This window comes from Schistocerca gregaria, chromosome X (assembly GCF_023897955.1).
Source record: "Schistocerca gregaria isolate iqSchGreg1 chromosome X, iqSchGreg1.2, whole genome shotgun sequence".
In the NCBI taxonomy this organism is placed as follows: Eukaryota; Metazoa; Arthropoda; class Insecta; order Orthoptera; family Acrididae; genus Schistocerca; species Schistocerca gregaria.
This window is the reverse complement of record NC_064931.1, coordinates 763048551-763060902: the sequence shown is the minus strand read 5'-3', so window position 1 is coordinate 763060902 and position 12352 is coordinate 763048551. Positions and strand designations below refer to the sequence as shown.

Here is a 12352-nt window from a genome sequence, read left to right as displayed (position 1 = left end):
CAACTGTTCATGTGTAATAAGGCTATTTGGGATCTTTGCATGAGAGGATCTTGGAAGTGATACAGGTTGATAGAATTAAGGTGCCCAAGTCAGTGGTGGAGTTGGAGATCCCTGGTTAGTAAAGGGTCTCAGATTAGCTTTAGAACTGAGGAGTTGCCATAAGGCCTATATGATAGAACGCATTTTTAAAGATAAATTTTATAAGATCTCAAACTGACACTGGGATTTCATTAGTGTTTATACTTGGTATGTTTTGTGCCAATTGAGGCACTATGAAAACCTAGCCCAGGTAAACAATGTAGAACAGTTTTATTAATACACTCCTGGAAATGGAAAAAAGAACACATTGACAGCGGTGTGTCAGACCCACCATACTTGCTCCATACACTGCGAGAGGGCTGTACAAGCAATGATCACACGCACGGCACAGTGGACACACCAGGAACCGCGGTGTTGGCCATCGAATGGCGCTAGCTGCGCAGCATTTGTGCACCGCCACCGTCAGTGTCAGCCAGTTTGCCGTGGCATACGGAGCTCCATCGCAGTCTTTAACACTCGTAGCATGCCGTGACAGCATGGACGTGAAACGTATGTGCAGTTGACGGACTTTGAGCGAGGGCGTATAGTGGGCATGCGGGAGGCCGGGTGGACGTACCGCCGAATTGCTCAACACGTGGGGCGTGAGGTCTCCACAGTACATCGATGTTGTCGCCAGTGGTCGGCGGAAGGTGCACATGCCCGTCGACCTGGGCCCGGACCGCAGTGACGCACGGATGCACGCCAAGACCGTAGGATCCTACGCAGTGCCGTAGGGGACCGCACCACCACTTCCCAGCAAATTAGGGACACTGTTGCTCCTGGGGTATCGGCGAGGACCATTCGCAACCGTCTCCATGAAGCTGGGCTATGGTCCCGCACACCGTTAGGCCGTCTTCCGCTCACGCCCCAACATCGTGCAGCCCGCCTCCAGTGGTGTCGCGACAGGCGTGAATGGAGGGACGAATGGAGACGTGTCGTCTTCAGCGATGAGAGTCGCTTCTGCCTTGGTGCCAATGATGGTCGTATGCGTGTTTGGCGCCGTGCAGGTGAGCGCCACAATCAGGACTGCATACGACCGAGGCACACAGGGCCAACACCCGGCATCATGGTGTGGGGAGCGATCTCCTATACTGGCCGTACACCTCTGGTGATCGTCGAGGGGACACTGAATAGTGCACGGTACATCCAAACCGTCATCGAACCCATCGTTCTACCATTCCTAGACCGGCAAGGTAACTTGCTGTTCCAACAGGACAATGCACGTCTGCATGTATCCCGTGCCACCCAACGTGCTCTAGAAGGTGTAAGTCAACTACCCTGGCCAGCAAGATCTCCGGATCTGTCCCCCATTGAGCATGTTTGGGACTGGATGAAGCGTCGTCTCACGCGGTCTGCACGTCCAGCACGAACGCTGGTCCAACTGAGGCGCCAGGTGGAAATGGCATGGCAAGTCGTCCCACAGGACTACATCCAGCATCTCTACGATCGTCTCCATGGGAGAATAGCAGCCTGCATTGCTGCGAAAGGTGGATATACACTGTACTAGTGCCGACATTGTGCATGCTCTGTTGCCTGTATCTATGTGCCTGTGGTTCTGTCAGTGTGATCTGGTGATGTATCTGACCCCAGGAATGTGTCAATAAAGTTTCCCCTTCCTGGGACAATGAATTCACGGTGTTCTTATTTCAATTTCCAGGAGTGTAAATGCTTCAACCAAAAGCTCCTCCTTGGGGAAAAGTTAATCACCTACAATAGTTTGTGAAGTTTTGTGATTAGCCTTGAATTTACACTAGACCTAAGTTAGGCTGAATGCCTTAATCATGTAAACATTCAAAGTGTGATACAGTCTAAGGTTCACTTGGTAGAATAATGATGTACAAAGATAAGGTTGATGACTGATACCTAATTCCTGGCTGACGCTGATGCAGAGGCCAAGTCCTGGTGATGGTGGTGACAGACACTGGGAGCTTCCTCGGCCGATGCTGGTTGATGAGTGGCAGAGCATTGTACGTAGCAAAGATTCTCAGGTTTGTGGGGCCAGCAGCCTGTAGTGGTTCCCACACAGGCACCTGCTTGCCTAGTCAGCGTGTATGATTGAAGTTCTGTCACCTGCTGATATAATCCCTTCTGGGTTAGGCCACTCCCATACCACAGGTGTGGATGTGTTGCAGGTCTGCTTGGTGAGAGGTCCATATACCACAACACTGATGAGTCTAAGCAGAGGGACTTTTTGGCTGGCTATGTGCTGTGCAGTATTATTTTCTATCCAGAGGACTCTGGAACAGAGGAGATGACATCTTACCAACATAAAATTCGTCGTCTGCTCTAGTTCGCGAAGTCCCTTTCTTGCCATTGGAGAGATGCACACAGCAGACAGGATTGTCCAGAGCATTCGCCTTCTCATTAATGGCAGGAGAAGGAGATAATTTTCTGTCAGTTACCAGGCAATACAGAAATCTGGAGAAATGAACTTGCTGGTGCGGCCACTAAGAAGGCTTGCTCTTCCAACCTACTCCTTGTTCTGTCCCCCTACAAGCAGCCAGGAGATACGTGACCAGGAGGGTACAGTTACTGAAAGTGAGAGGCAATAAGCTGTAGTCAGTGAAATCTATTGTGCAACTGTGGCTTACCTCCTCCTGGCCACAGTGGGCTGAAGAAGTAGCCCATACATGGCTAAGAGTTGGGCACAGTGCTCTGACAAATGCTTTTCTATTGTGGTAGAAGGACTTGCCAATTTGTGACATGTGTGGGACATGTATGTCGGTACACCATATTTTGATTGAGTGTGTTTTATTTTCTGACCTGAGGGTTGTCCTGTGTTCTCTACACAACCTGCCTGCTATTTTAAATGACTATAAGACGAGTATGACAAACCACAGAGATCTGGTCCCAGTTTAAATTTTCTACACCGGCTATTTTATAATGCATTTTATTGACAGTTATTTAGCATTTTTTAAAATCCGTGTTTTATGTTATTGTTTTTATGACATTCCTTAGAGTTGTATTATATTTTAAATTGTGTCTGTTGTGTTAGTGTATTGTTCCTGTGTTGCTGTAGAGCCTGTCATTGTAGAACCTGTTGTTATTTTAATTTACATTAACCACATTCCTCACAATTTATTTTATGCGTGGGCACTAGTGTCCAAGCAGTTCCATGTCTTAAAGTCATAATAATAATCATCATAGAAACAACAGAATATCCATTACTTATCTGTCAGAAAATACTGTTTTCCTATAAAAATTGTAGAAGCCTCAAGCAAGCTATTTGATTTATTATGCAATTTCTAGAGGTCCTGTTGATAATTAGTAAATATCTCTCATCAAATTTCAACAATTTTCACTTTTTAGTGGTGCGTGCTTTTTTTCACAGCTTTGTCAAATCTAATACAGCACTGTATTTTTCTTACACTAACTTAACCATGTTTAATCAGAGGTTACACCAGCTGAAAATCTGTGGAGGAAGGATATGTGTTTCAACATGTTTGTGATTTGTCTAATTTTGCTTCTGTATGTTTATCATGTTTTATGTGTTTGTCTATTGTGGTTTTTTTGAGGCAGAGATGAGGAACAAGCTGAACATTTGCCAGAATGGGTGTGAAGTATAACCATAAGGCCATATTCAAGTTGGCCACTGCACCAAATTTTGTCATGATTCCTGAGCGGACATGAATTGGTCCTAGCTACTTTACTGGTCTAGGGACCATGTACGTAATGCACTTGCTATTGTAGCAGGCTGAATGGAGGTAATAATATTAAAAAGAGGGAAATGTGATATGAATTTTGTGTATTGGAGTACAGGCTGAGAGTGCAATTAATGACAGTCGTCTTTCTGACTGGATGTTAAATTGTCTCTCTGAAATGCTTCATTTTTTCATAGTAGATCCTACTTTTATTTTAATGACAGCTTAGTTGCTTCTTTTGCTTAAAGTGCAGCACTTAACTGCCATAACACTTACTAACATGTGAAATTTGTTTGCCATCATTGACTGATTTATTTGAAATCTGTATTTTCACAATTATTACAAGCAAATTTTTATTTACATTTCGGAATTTGAGATACAATATAACATTTTCAAAATCGTATTTAGCACCAAATCAAAGGCAGGAATGCTGCTTCAGTTCCATCTATAATTCAAACAAGATTGCAACACAGGCAAGAAATGTAGTAAGATTGGATGACCAAGTGCAGATCTGGTCTGAAGTATGTGGAAGAAACTGTACCATTATTCTCATTTCATTAAATTGTAGAGTGATGAACATAATAGGTGTTTTAGTCTGCGAGAAATCTACCACACTATGTCAGATTTAACCACACAGAACTTGGTACATGAAGGCTTAGATGAACTTGAAGTTTAAGATGATAGTGACGCTCTTAGTATGTATTCGTGAAATAAATGGCATGGGAAATGTTTCTTGTGATGATAACTCAAAAATTTCAAAATACGACTCTCTCCTGACAGCAGTGATAAAATATTTGTACTAGTAGGCCTGAACGAACTGTGATAGAAACCTGAGCAACAGGGGACTGACAAACTAGGACATGCATTGATACCATCAAATAGTGCATTGATAATGGCTAGGCACTGCCCGAAATCTATATTTGCCTAATAAAATGTGAAAGAAAAGGACTGATTGCTGTGCTCTATCATTTGAAAATCATATCACAGTCGTTGAGTGCACCCACATTCCTAATGGAAGGTAACTTGATTTATACACTTGTTAATAAAGTGTAGTGTAAGAGCTGTCCAGATTTAAAGATTTTGCTTTTCTGGAGCTGTGCATGGAATGAAATGAATGAACTGATGTAAATTGGGAAGAAATATTGAGTTTTGTGTTGTCCATATAGCTTGTGGTGCTGGTATTTAAGAAAACTTTATGGAGCATTACATAAAATTTCCCCCACATGTGAATACCTTCACTGCCTAGCTGAAAGGTGCTATAGTTGTGAGTGGAATAAGTACTTGTATCCTGTTATCAATTTGTAACATGACTCTTCAGTCTAGGCAGCCTTCTTCCATCTTAGAACATTCAGTGGCAGTGTTCCTGCACCAGTGCTACTCTCTGTCTTCTGTTATTCGTAATGAGCAGAGAGAAATATGTGGGACAGTGGCTGCTTTACCCCAGAGCAAAGAGTTTCTGCATGGTATAGCTGCTCACCATTTGTTATTGGCCAACACGGAATTGCTGTGCTGTGGCCCATCTGTAAACTGTCACAATCTGCAATAGGTGATGGGTGCCCCCATCCTCAGTGCATTGTTACATATGGTATTTGACTTTGTGAATGGTGGTTTCCTCTGTACCAAGGTACTCATAGACACACTTGATGCCGTGGCATGTGAATAGCCCAGTTCCTGGACAACCTCAGAGAGGGTGTGTCCCATGTGCTTCGCAATGAATATGACCTAATTGAGGTCAAATGTGCCTGACTGTTGTATTGGTAGCCATAATAAAGTTTTATGACATCTTAGTCATGTTAACACACCGAATTATATCAGCTACCATGGTGATAGGAATGCTCTCTTTCCAACATAGCAGCCATCTCTGATCCAGCTGCCTGTGAATGTATTTCAGCCTTTTATGTAGCTGTGACATAGTGGTACATGGTTCTACATTTACACTTTGTTTCACAGATCCTCACTATTTGAACTGTAGGTGACACTGACCTTCGTGGTCACACAAGAGAAAGTGCTTCTGAGCCTATGTGTTTGCCAGTTCACTGCAGTCTTAACAGCTTACTGCTTTTAATCTTTGAGATGTGCCCTCTAGGTTTGGATTCATTCGGATCATTCTTTCTGGGGCTTCATTTTTCAGAATCATTAGTCTTCTTGGTTTCATTTTACCAATACATCCATTGGCCTAATGTTTTAGTGCATTCATTTAAATATGTTTATATTATGGAGTGAAATTATTCAGAAAGATGTCATTGTTATTACCATTATAGTTCAGTCTTGCACTGTTTTCTGCCTGGTGGAAGAAGTAGGTACCTAACTTGCACTAACCTTCCAAAAGGCAAATATATGAGAATGCTCATGTTGATTTTTTCCACGCAAATAGCCATCTGTGTTTTACAGTTTCACTGTTTTCTTATAGCATTCATTCTGCACACAGAATTGTCACACGAATGATTTCTATGAACTTGAAACCACTGAGTCAGGGACTGTTACTCATGCATTTATATCATTTTCAGCAGTCTCTGTGCACGAGTATGTCAACACAATACTGTGCTTGACGCCTTGTATGAATGTGTGAAAGTTTTATGACAATGTTCTCAGTAAATTTCACAAAAAAAACCTCATCAATGTACACAATACTGCTGTCTGTCATTTTGATTAAATATGAAAGCAACATTAGAATTTAATGACTCATTGACACTGAGATTATTAGCAAAAAAGCACCAGCTTAGTTGCTGATTGGTGATAATCACTATCATGGTCACCCCAAGTGATTTAGGTAGTCCATAGGAGACTTAAATAAGAACAACCAAATGGGAATTTAAGATTGAGAGCCCAATGTGTTAACAAATGTAATACCTCCATTTGTCATTAGTGCCAGGAAACAATTACTGTGAAGTTAAGGCACCCATAACACCTCTTTTCATGCCAATGAGAAAGTGGTGTAAGTGCAAAGCTATGGAATGCCTGGAATTATTGCAACTAAATTTTGTACATGGTATGAGTTAATATGTGGTAAAAAAAGTCATTTATAGTCTGTACATGTGCATCCAGTGTGATTATGTTATTTTAACCTCATAATGTGCTGCCATACTAATGAGGCTAGTTGTACAATTTTAATTGAACCTATGACATCTGTACTCAGATGTACAAGGCTATAGACATGATTCATATATAGCACATGCATGAGACCAGTATGGCAACATTTTCCATAGCATATTTTGATGATCATACAGTCAACAAATATATTTAGGTACTTGAAAATTGCCTATGGCTAAAATTGTTCAACATTTCAAAAACTAAACAGAATACTGGCAGTTGCAGACAGAATGAAATAATAAAATAAGGATTATGACATCCTTTATAATTGTAAACAAATTATGAGGGCATGCTGAAAAGTAATGCCTTAGAATGTTTTATTCTGTTCCCAATATCATTTGACATATTACATGTCATGCACATTACTTGTTCGACTTTCCCATTTTGCTGGCACAAGTTGCAACCCTCTCCATTAGAGGGCTAGCATGTAACATGGCAATGTTGCATGAAGAACAGCATGCTGTAATTGAGTTCCTGGCTGCAGAAAAGGTGTCTCCAATTGAAATCCATAAAAGAGTGAAAGTTTTGCACAGTGATGATTGTATAAAAGCAGTAATGTGCAACATTGAGTTGATCATGCTCATAATGAAAGAAATGGTGGTTCTAATCCCAGTGTGTGTGGCAGATGGCAGAACTCAGTGTGGATGAATGCATGAAACTCATAGGAATAGGGTTGATGAACTCCCCAGAGAAAATCGTTGGATAACACAAACAGCTCTCAGGTAAGTGTGGCATATCATGAGAGTGTATATAGACCATTACTACAGAACTAAGGTACAGAAAACTGTGTGCATGGTGGGTGCCTCTAATGCTCACTCCTGACATGAAATGAAGGAACTTAGGCATATATCACCAATTTATTTTGTGTTTTGACCATGAGGTTGCTGGGTTCCTTAACAGCATTGTGACAGTTGATGACTGGGTTAACCATTTTGACCCCCAAAACAATAGAACATTGATGGAGTTCTGCCACAAAGGATATCTTAACACCAAAAAAAGTTCAAAATTATGCCCTCTACATATGCATCTACATACACTTCTATACACGTATTCCACAAGCCACTGTACAGTGCGTGGCAGAGGATATCCTGTACTGTTACTGGTCGTTTCCTGTCCTGTTCCATTTGCAAATAGAACAAGGGAAAAAAGACTAGCTATGTGTCTGTGTACAAGTCCTAATTTATCCGGTCTCTTATCTTCATGGTCCTTACACAAAATTTACATTGGCAGCAGTAGAATATTTCTGCAGTCAGCTTGAAATGCCGGTTCTCTAAATTTTCTAAATAATTTTCCTCGAAAGCAATGTTGCCTTCCCTCAAGAGACTCTCATTTGAGTTCCCAAAACGTCCCCATAACACTTGTGTGTTGTTCGAATCTACTGGTAACAGATCTGGTAGCCTGCCTCAGAATTGCTTCAGTGTCTTCCTTCAGCCAAACTTCATTGGCGCTCTACATTGAGCAACACAAACGCATTACCACCTGCCATTTATCCTGCTGTGATGCAAATCCACCACATCGGGTATACTAAGAAGGACCTCAGCAAGAGAGCCAATGGGTGAAACAAGCAACACCTGAGGTGTCCCGTGAGATGACTCCACCACCACTACACCCAAGGTAGCAACCTCAAGATGACTTACCATAGCTAAAAGCACATTCAGCTCTTCACGAGTTGTTACCAGCTCCTTCTGCGTTCTCGCACAGCGTGCACACATCCTACCCATCCTAGTATTACTAACAAGAACTGACTGTAAAAACACCTACAGAAACCTAGATATGCAGCTTTCTACCCTCTTGACATGTCACCTTATAACCTGTGTAGTTAGCTGTTCAAAATAAATGACAACTGTGCTAGTGACTGCTTAACTCTATACATCACAGTTACAAGTACGTGAGATTACACCTCTTAAATAAAGAAACATGCATGAAATTCAAGAAATACACTATTAACAAAACACAGTGAAAGCTAAATATGTAACTTGCCACTCTGCACGTGTGAACCAAGCAACATTGGGGCCTGTCATCAGTGGGCAAATCATGCTCACACTGTCCTGGGATGTTCAAGATGTGGTGCATTTGGAATTGATGCCCAAAGGCACCACATAAACTCTGCATGGCACTGCAAGACCCTCAGAAAACTGAAAGCATGAATTTGAAGTGTGCGCCCACACCACGAATTTGAAGTGTTCACCCACACCACGAATTTGAAGTGTTCACCCACACATGGAACACCCTGTACTTCAGCATGACTGTGCCAGAATACATGCGATCACTCTGACATCTGCAACTATCCGATGCCTTGTGTTCACTGTCACCAGTCATCCTCCATACAGTCCCAACTTGGCCCCAATTGATTTTCATCTGTTTTCAAAACTTAAAGAATATGTTTGATGGCTTCACTTTGATAATGATGAAGCAGTGCAAGCGAAGGTGAGGTTGTGGCTCTGCCAACGAAGTCAGACATTCTGCAGTGATGGTGTCAACAAACTGACCTCTTGTTGAGAGAAATGTGTTTGCCACAATGATGACTATGTTGAGAAATAAATATGTAGACTTGAAGAATAAAGATGTAGAATGCTAAGAAAGTTTATTTTATTTTAAAATCTGAAGACTTTTCAGATAAAAAAATTTGAAGCATTACTTTGCAGCATGCCTTTGTGTATTAGTGCTGAATCCAAAGTTTACAGGGTTACTGGGCTGATTGGTGTAAGTTCCAATAACATTTAACCACTAGGGGTATGAATTGCAGTAGGATGGGTTGATATGTAAAGTATAACTTTTGAAAATGTGCAACAATGTATTTAAAATATTTACAGGTGTAACTTAGTTCCAGAAAAACCGAAGTTTACAGGGTTACTTGGTTGATTGGTGTAAGTTCCAATAACATTTAACCACTAGGGGTATCGGTTGGAGTAGGATGGGGTGGTATATAAAGTGTAACTTTTGAATATGTGGAACCATGTATGTCAAATATTTACAGGTATAACTTAGTTCTGGAAGAAAAGTGTTGTGGTCTAGAACACACTTATCAGCACTCTTAGGGATGGGGAGAGGGTAGGTGAAGAAAAGGGGTAGGCATAACTCTGGAAAGTATGCAGAAATTTCAGTTAAACTTACTACAAATATGGTTTACTTTCTAGGAAAAAATAATATGTGAGTAAGATACTCCTAGTACCCCTATTTGTGGAGGTACAGGAGGCGTTGGGCTGAAATGGTGATTCCCATTGTTAGTACCCATACTTGCAGTCATGTAGTGTTTACTTTAGTGGGCCTGATGCTGGGAAGCATATTGTGTAATGTCTCTCCTGTCCTGTCAGACTGCACGAAGTAAGCAAATAACTAACAAAATTTTAGAGCTAGGAACAGATATTGTGAAGCAAAATGCATTCATTATAGTGCATTTACATTAAAACAAACAACTACATTGTTAATGTGTATTTTCCTGGAAGATGGAAATTAAATGATTACAGAGTAGATCACTGAGGTGCTTGTATGGTTAAGTGATAAATTGTACTTTAACTATTCTATGTCAGACTCTAAATGCATTTGTGTGAGCTGGCCGGGGTGGCCGAGCGGTTCTAGGCGCTACAGTCTGGAACCGCGCAACCGCTACGGTTGCAGGTTGGAATCCTGCCTCGGGCATGGGTGTGTGTGATGTCCTTAGGTTAGTTAGGTTTAAGTAGTTCTAAGTTCTAGAGACTGATGACCTCAGAAGTTAAGTCCTATAGCACTCAGAGCCATTTGAACCATTTGAACCATTTGTGTGATAAAATTTCTTCCATTTTTGTACCATTGGTCCAAAACAGCATGTTATCAACAAATTATGAAATCAGTTACTGCATTTTCAAACTTCTTAGTTACTCCTAGTTTATCAACAATCCTTGTAAGTTTGTGCTTTATGATATATTTCACCTTGTCAACCATAAAGTTCAGTAGTTATTATGTGACATATATTTTTTCATACTGTGACTGTAGTTTGTGTCCAGTATAGTTTTTGGTAGGCTGGGTTTTAGTTGCACCCCACAGCATCTAGTGTAATAATATGTGCTTATATTAAAAGCAGGTGTAGAAACATAAGGAATTTAGAGCATATTTGGTCCAGTCCTTGGCTCAGGAAAGTAGTGTGGGTGGGCAGAAATTGAGTAAGAACTTTTGATGTGATGATTTTATGGCTGCCTTATTCATGATGGGTATCCTGTTATCTAATCACATTAAAAGTAGTTGAAAGAGAATGAAGAATGTAGTACATATTTACAATTAGTCTTGGGTCCAGAGAGTCATGGTATTTGACAGATATTGAGAAAGGAACATTGTACAATGATGGTTTTCCAACTGTCTTGTCAAAGGATTTATGGGAGAAATTTGTGACTCTTACTATAAGCAGATATCACATAACAAGACAAGCTTCACACAAGGAAGCAGAACTCTGGGCACCTAGAGCAATGTCACCCAAACTTGATCTGTGTATGACCTATTATCTGGAAAGAATTACTATTGACATTTGAAACCCCTAGTACTCGAACTATGTTGGTGTTGAACCCACAGTTTTCAGGGTTGCTCTGGTTATTGGTGATGGCCCTGATAACATTTAACCTGTTGGAGTGAGGGGGGGGGGGGGGGGAGTGAAAATAGGAAGGAGTGACTTGTAAAGCATAGCTCTGGAATGCTTAAAACAGTTTCAGTCAAACTTGTTAGACATGTAACTTTCTATTTGATAATAAAACTACTATGGGATTGGGATGGCTATAACATTCATAGTGTAATGTGCTGCGAATACATAGAAATATAGATCCCTTATCATGTAGCTACAAAATAGCAGGTCAGCAACTGGAAGCAGTTAATTCCATAAATTATCTGGGAGTACGCATTAGGAGTGGTTTAAAATGGAATGATCATATAAAGTTGATCATCAGTAAAGCAGATCCCAGTCGGATTCATTGGAAGAATCCTAAGGAAATGCAATCCGAAAACAAAGGAAGTAGGTTACAGTACGCTTGTTCACCCACTGCTTGAATACTGCTCAGCAGTGTGGGATTCGTACCAGATAGGGTTGATAAAAAAGATAGAGAAGATTCAATGGAGAGCAGCGCACTTCGTTACAGGATCATTTACTAATCGCGAAAGCATTATGGAGATAATAGATAAACTCCAGTGGAAGACTCTGCAGGAGAGACGCTCAGTAGCTCGGTATGGGCTTTTGTTAAAGTTTCGAGAACATACCTTCACCGAAGAATCAAGCAGTATATTGCTCCCTCCTACGTATATCTCGCAAAGAGACCATGAGGATAAAATCAGAGAGATTAGAGCCCACACAGAAGCATACCGACAATCCTTCTTTCCACGAACAATACGAGACTGGAATAGAAGGGAGAACCTGTAGAGGTACTCAAGGTACCCTCCGCACACACCGTCAGGTGGCTTGCATAGTATGGATGTAGATGTAGATAGGGACAGGGCTGGAACTAAAGAGGGAAAGGTGTGACATGTAGGCTTAGTTTTGGGACGTGTGGATAAATTTCAAACAATATTAGCATACATATATCTTA

At 41.1% G+C, this 12352-nt stretch overlaps 1 protein-coding gene across 16 annotated transcripts in view; it reads left to right on the top strand.

Moving 5' to 3' along the window:
• The window catches only part of LOC126299310 (battenin), a 225610-nt gene that overhangs the window by 145340 nt on the left and 67918 nt on the right, over positions 1 to 12352 (top strand). For 5 of the 16 annotated variants that reach the window (XM_049991126.1, XM_049991123.1, XM_049991122.1 and 2 more), the window contains one exon: positions 3598 to 3782. The exons of the other annotated variants lie outside the window; for them this stretch is intronic. The gene's annotated coding sequence lies outside the window, so the exon portion shown is untranslated. The remainder of the gene's footprint in view (positions 1 to 3597; positions 3783 to 12352) is intronic. 16 annotated transcript variants of the gene reach the window in all.